At 39.6% G+C, this 7,487-nt stretch overlaps 1 protein-coding gene across 1 annotated transcript in view; it reads right to left on the bottom strand.

Moving 5' to 3' along the window:
* The window catches only part of LOC121013932 (zinc finger protein 177-like), a 38,516-nt gene that overhangs the window by 25,959 nt on the left and 5,070 nt on the right, over nucleotides 1–7,487 (bottom strand). The gene's annotated exons all lie outside the window — the stretch shown is intronic.

The raw sequence follows: 7,487 nt of genomic DNA, 5'->3' as shown, positions 1-7,487 counted from the left end.
CACATTTACTGATCACTGATTCTTGGCTTTGTTCTGTGGACAAAGAATATTTTGTGACAGAAGTAAAATGCCCTAGCCCTCATGAGCTCCCCGCCAACACACAGCTTTGGCCAAGAACTCTATCCTGACCATCTGTGTTTATGCACTGCACTGGAAACCCAGGACATCTCATTTCTAGAGGTCGTGACAAAGGTGCACCTGCAGAGGCAGAGGTCAGGCTGTTTATTCATAAAAATACAGCTAGATAAGAGTTCACTAATGAAATCGGATTCCTTGATTTAACTTTTTCTGAAGGGGGGCGGGGAGGAAGGAAATTCCAGACAACCAAATGGTGCAGAAATTCAGACAGTGAAATGTCTCTTCTCACTGCCTGCTCTGCTCCCTTCTGCTACAGTGAACAATCCTGGACCCTCACCTCAATGTTCTTCTACTCAAAAGACTACCAAGGGCTGACCCCACCTTCCATGGATGCAAACATTTGGGGCAGGGGAGTGGGTGTGGGGTGTTGCACCGATTTTTATGTCAAAGGTAAGTGAAGGGAACCCACACAAGATGCCTTCAAAGTGCCAAGCAGAACCGGGGACATGAATGGGGTTGGCATAAAACTACTGCACCAGATGTGAATTTCCCATTTGTATGAATCTCATTTGAGAACTAATGACATAGGCTTCTCTTACTGGGAACCTTATGGGCTTTGACAGTCCAGTTAGGTTTGGGGTAAGCAGTGTAGAAATGCTGGAGATTTCCTCACAAGCATTTGTAAAAGTCATGTTAGAATAACTACATTTATACCAACCCACCATAGGCTCCTACAAATCCAGGAACACTTTGCCATGCATTTGCCTAGAATCTTTTGATCTCTTAAAAAAAAAAAAAAAAAAAAAAAAAAGACCTCAAACTGAAAACAAGCCTTCAATCTCAATGGGTAACTCTTCTTTGATTAGAAACCTCTGTATTTCCAATCTGTGCATTATTACTGACCAAATTTTCAGATCAAAAAAAAAAAAAATTTCTACTTTAGAATTTTCTTAAAAAATTTTTTTTTCAACGTTTATTTTTGAGAGAGACAGAATGCGAGTGGGTTAGAGGCAGAGAGAGAGGGAGACACAGAATCTGAAGCAGACTCCAGGCTCTGAGCTGTCAGCACAGAGCCCGACGTGGGGCTCGAACTCACGAGCTGTGAGATCATGTCCTGAACTGAAGTCGGACGCTCAACTGAGCCATCCAGGCGCCCCAGAATTTTCATTTAAAAAACAAAAATACCTCAGTGGCTCAGTCGGTTAAGCATCCAACTTTGGCTCAGGTCATGATCTTGCGGTTCCTGGGTTCGAGCCCTGCATTGGGCTCTCTGCGGTCAGTGCTGCCCCTCCCCTGCTCTCTCTCTCAAATAAATAAACAAACATTAAAAAAAAAAAAAAAAAAGTCCCTCTCACCACTAATACCAAGATCATTGTACCACATATGGGGTAAGAACGGAGACGTATTTCAATACAAATTTCCAGAAACTAAACCTGAGGGATTTCAGGATTCCAAAACTAAAACTTCTGGCTTCATTAAATGCTCATGTGTACTTTAAAATTATCTACCTTCCCTTGTCAAATGCTATGTTTTTTTTATAATAGACACATGTACTCTTGATGACAGTAACAAATTTTTCATTTTCTTGAGATTCCTGAAAATCAGCACATATAACTGGGATAACCTGAAATTAAATCATCTGTACTGTTACTAGTGCCAAAACAAAGGAGAAAGTATACATCCCTTTTATTTCTCCTGGAGTTTTTGTGGCTCTAAATCTGAACAACTACTAAGAAGCAAAAAGGTCAGTCTTGTTCTGATATGATTTTACTCTGACTTAATAGGTCTCTGCGACCAACCACTGGGCGGAGTTTTCAGGTTTATCTTGGGATCTAGTAAGTGGCTTAATAATAATAATAATAATAATAATAATAATAATGTCATTATTTAATAATAATAAAATCATGTCCTTAATTATTGTCATACTCATATTCTGAAATATTTGATGTCTAACAAGACTGTATAGGGACGTGTGGGTGGCTCAGCTGGTTGAGGGTCCGACTCTTGGTTTAGGCTCAGGTCATGATCTCACAGTTTCATAGAGATGGAGACCCACATCGGGCTCTGTGCTGACAGAGGGGAGCCTGCTTGGGATTCTCTCCTCCTTGCTCTCTGCCTCTCCCCCACTCACATTGTCTCTCTCTCTCAAGATAAATAAACTTAGAAAAACAACAAAAAGACTGTACATGATGTGAAATCAAATGGATGAAATTTGCTGTGTAATTTCCACAGTAAGAGAGGGGAAAAAAACGGGAGGAGTAAAATAGGGAGATAAAAATTATTAAAACTATAAAAAAAAAACTCATAAAAATTATTCATTCACAGCTGCAAAACCACGGGCTTGTCTTCATTCCTGTCAAGACCCAGCCTACGACTACTGTCCTATTCACTTTCGTCAAAATGCGTGTTTCACATTCTTTACAATCAGTTGTTGGCCACATCTTGAAAGCAAGGGCAGATTCAGTTCTGCTGGCAGCTCTGGGTCAGCTGCAACATCAACAATGGGTTTCTGTGTGGAGATACCTGTGTTCTAATTGTGAGTTCTCTGCCCAGAGGAACACAATAATTCTGAAAATCTGTCCACTTGTAATATAGAACCTGGAGGAACACAATTTGGCTATTGTTAATTCTGGATGAGGCCACAAAGCCTGGAGTCAGCGACTAGGGTTCCCGTTAGCTCTAAAAACTGCATGGTTTAAAGTGAAACACTGAACTAGAATCCAACAGAAATGATAGAGGATACTTCATGTCATATAAATCACATAAAACCGAATAAGAACAGAGGCTCCCTCAGAGAGCTGTGATGAAGTGACTCAATCCATGGAAAGCTTTCAGGGCATACAGTAAGTGCAAAATAACTGTGAGCTCTCACCAGTCCTTTTAAGTCAAGGCTGTTAGAAATCTGTTTCTGTGGCATTTAGTAACAAAAGCATCTGACGTATTAATGATCTCATTTAACAAACGGAAATGGGACTTAGGAGAGGCTAAGGAAGTACCCCAAACACACAGCTCAAAAGCAACAAGGGAGAGGACCCACACTCCAGCTCTAGTCAGGCTCCAGACTGAGCCCGTAACACACATACTCTACTTGGGCAAAAAGAAAGCCAATTTCTGAAGCACACTGGAACCCTGGGATTTTTCCAGTTAATAGTTTAGACCACTGAAGAGACTAACAATGAAGAAGAGAGTTAAGGCTGTTATAGTTATTTCTGCAGTATAACAAACCACTCCAAACATGGTCATATATAAGAGCGGTTCTCAAAATGTGGTTGCCAGCCTGCTGAGGGACCCCAGACACTTTCAGTCTGTGAGGCCAAGACTATTGTTAAAATAGTTCTATTATTTACCTTTTCATCGTGTTGACATTTGTATTGATGATATAAAAGCAATGGTGGGTAAAAGTGCTGGCACCTTAGCAGAAATCAAGGCAGTGGCGGCAAGTGCCACATTGTATTCCTTATTGCCACATATTCATGAGAAATAAAAAATCCAGTTTTCCTTAAAAATGTCCTTGAGGCAACAGAAAATTTAGAAAATATATACCTGGGACCATGATGTTGGCTGTTTCTTAACATTTACAAACCTTTCTGCTATGATCAATAATTGTATTAGTGTATGATGCTTGATGCTGGATAATAAAATAGGCCAACATTTGAAAAATATGCATAACGTAGTGAACTATTTCCCATATGACTAACACATGATGGCACAAGGTCGCACATGGGTAAAATATCGATTCAAAATACGAGAAAAATCGATGGACTTTAATGTAACAGAATAGGAAGAATTCACTGACAGAACTTCATACTTCACAGTGCAACTAATCTTTAAGAAACACACTAGTTGAGTTCTGGTGAAGTATCAAATATCCAAAATTATCTGAAAATACTTCTTTTTTCCAATTATATAGCTCACTGAAACCGAATTTTCTATATATACTTCATCCGAAACAACGTATGGGAAAAAACTGAATTCAGAAGCAGGTACGAGACTCCAGTTGTCATTAAGCTAGGCAAAATGATTTATAAAATTTTTTTGTAAAACTTGTCACTCATCTGGTAAGGAAGAAAAAATACTTAAAGACACCTGTTAAAGATGGTAAAGTGGACTTTTTTCAGCCATTAAGACAGGTATAGGGACCACTGCAACAAGTCTTTGCAGTGAGGGGGAAGGGGAGTGATTGGGCTTAAGTCTGAATACAGCATGGGTAAGTTGGAACTTACAGCCAAGGAACAGGATACACAGGTCAGTGGGTGGAAAATTATTGAGAAAAGATCAGGGGTAAGGGGGATTCTGGCTGAACTGACCTAACAGAATCTTTGCTGAAGACAGGCCAGGGTGATTAGAAACTACCTGAAGGATGGTGGAGGATGAGGAACCCAACTAGGTATCAAGAATGCTCATTACTGGAGAATGGGAAACTCTTGCTGAGTTAGCATGGTTCTTGCTATAATTGGATTTTACAAGGAAGTACACAGATGGACCCAGGAGAAGGTTCAGGACCCTCACTGAAGTTTGGACAAGAAGAGACTCACTTCTCACATTTGTTATCATTTTGAAAAAATTATTCATAAATGTTAGGTACACTATGAAATTAGTTACAAAAATTTAAAACATGTCTTATTTTCTAATATGTCAAATACTCATAGATACAATGCCCATAAAATGAAGATGCTCAATTTTAGAGTATAAAGGAGTCCTGAAGTCAAAAAGTTTGAAAAGTGCTGGTGTGGAACCACCACCATTCTGTTATTTTCACAGATCATAGGTCAGGAATTTGGACAAGATGCAGTGGGAATGAATGAATGGCTTGTCTCTGCCCTACAATGACCAGGGCCTTCCTTACCTGGGAAGACTCACACAGCTCAAGCCAAGGGCTGGAGTCATCTGGGGACTCATACATGCATCTGGTGCCTTCCCTGAAATGGCTAGAAGGCTGAGAGCAGCTGGACTGCTAAGAGAAGCATCTCCATGTAGCCCCTCCATGTTACAGCATAACTCCTTGTTTCCAAGGGAAGAATACTAATTGGGAGTATCCCAAAAGAGAACATGCGAAGATAACCAGGAGGGAATTGCATGGCCCCTTATGGCCTAGACTGGGAAATTATATGGCATCATTTATATTGTACTCCTCTAGGTAAAAATCAAGGGAAGGCAACAATGTCAAAGAATTTGTGGGCCATGTTTTAAAACCATCAATCTGCCACAAATTTTTTATGTACCTCCACACATACAATAGTCATTGCCTATTAAAACCATGCCAAAATCTTGTGCCTATAGTATCAGACTCAAGTTCTATGTCCAGAATCTTAACGTCCAAGTCAGGGCCAATCTGGAAAAGGCTATTTTAAAAGGTTTGGCTTGAGTATGTTATTCTCAGTTTGAAGATTTGTGAAGTAAAGAGACAAGCTATTTACTCCCCACACACTCAACATATAATTGTGAGAGAAGGAAAGGATAATCAGAAGAGATATTCATATTAAGAAATGGGTGGGAGGCACCTGGCTAACTCGGTTGGAAGAGCACATGACTCTTGATCTTGGGGTCGGGAGTTTGAGCCCCACTAGGTGAAGAGAAGACTGAAAAAAATAATAAACTTAAAAAAAATAATAAAATGCTGGCTGCTTATCATAGAAAGAAAGGGGGTGAGTCGGTGGGAAGAATGGAAGACCCACTGCAGCCAACGGTCCATAGCAATTCTGAAGGTCAAACAGGAACATCTTGCCTATTCCTTAAGGGGCACTACTGAGCCACAGAAATGATTGATTCTTTGCGGAGTTCTGCTACCTGAATCATACTTGCTTTCCCGTAGGACCATATTTTTAACTGAGTAGTTTTAGAGACCTATTTCATCTTGCTCCCTGCCCACAGTTTGGGGGTTCAAGATCTCTATTCACTTTAAGACTTTTTTTTTTAAAACAAGTTTTAGGTTCAGTGAAACTGGGCAAGGTACACAGATTTCCCATATACCCCTGCCCCCACACATGCATAACCTCTACCATTACTAACATCTCATACCTGAGTGGTTAATTTGTTACAACTGATGAGCCAACATTGACATGTCATAACCAGGCACAGTCCCCTGGGGTTCACTTTTGGTGTGCATTCTATGGTTTCGACAAATATAGAATGACATATTCACCACTATAGCATCATACAAGGTATTTTCACTGCCTTCAAAATCCCAGGTGCTTTGCCCATTCATACCCCCAGCCACCTCCCTCCACTCTTGACAACCACTGATCTCCAAGTTTGCCTTTCCCAGGATGTCAGAGAGTTGGAATCATAAAGGATATAACCTTTCCAGATTGGCTTCTTTCATTTAGTAATGTGTATGAAAGGTGCGTCCAGGTCTTTACAAATCCTGATAGTTCATTCCTTTCAAATGCTGGATATTCCATTGTCTGGATGCACCAGTTTGTTATTTACCTACTGAAGATATTCATTTGCCTACTGAAGTTTTGGCAATTAGGAATAGAACTGCTATAAACATCCATGACCAAACAAAACAAAAAAAACCCAACACCATGCATGTGCTGGTTTCTGAACAGACAGAAGTTTTCAACTTCTCTGGGGAAATACCAAGGACCCTAGATACTGGATCATTTGGTAAGAGTATGTTTAGTTTTATAAGAAACCACCAAACTATTCCAAACTGGCTGTACGATTTTGTATTCCCACCAGCAAAGCATTTGGCTCTGTTAGTGTTCCAGATTTTGGCCATTCTCATAGACGTGTAGTGGGATCTCCTTTTAACTTGTATTTTTCTGGTGACATATGGTGTGGAGCCTCTTTTCATAAATGCTTATTTGCCATCTGTACATCTTCTGTGGAGAAGTGTCTGTTAAGGTCTTTGACCAATTATTAATAGGCTATTTTCTCACTGTTGTTTTAATATTCTTTGTGTACTTTGGATAACAGTCCTTTACCCAAATACGTCTTTTGCAAATATTTTCTCCCAACCTGTGCGTCTTCTCACTTGCTTGACAATGTCTTTCACAGAGCATATTAAATTTTAATAAAGTCCAGTTTATCAATTATTTTTTATGGATCATGCCTTTGGTGTTTTATTTATTTATTTTGGTGTTATATTTTAAAAGGATTGCCACACCCAAGGACATCCAGGTTTTCTCCTATGTTATCTTCTAGGAGTTCATAGTTTTGTGTTTTCTACTTAGGTCTATAATGCACCTTGAATTAATCTTTATAAATATAGACTGTAAAGGTTCATGGTTTTGCATGTGGATTTCTGGTTGTTCCAGCACCATATGTTGGAAAGAATTATCTTTACTCCATTCCACTGCCTTTGCTCCTCTGTCAGAGATCAGTTGACTATTTATGTGGCCTATTTGAGCTCTCTGTTCTGTTCCATTGATCTATTCTTTTATCAATACCACACTGTTTTAATT

Source organism: Herpailurus yagouaroundi, unplaced genomic scaffold (genome assembly GCF_014898765.1).
Source record: "Herpailurus yagouaroundi ecotype Mexico unplaced genomic scaffold, PumYag 200, whole genome shotgun sequence".
In the NCBI taxonomy this organism is placed as follows: domain Eukaryota; kingdom Metazoa; phylum Chordata; class Mammalia; order Carnivora; family Felidae; genus Herpailurus; species Herpailurus yagouaroundi.
Note: the sequence above shows the minus strand (reverse complement) of the source record. Positions and strands in the feature narration are given on the sequence as shown.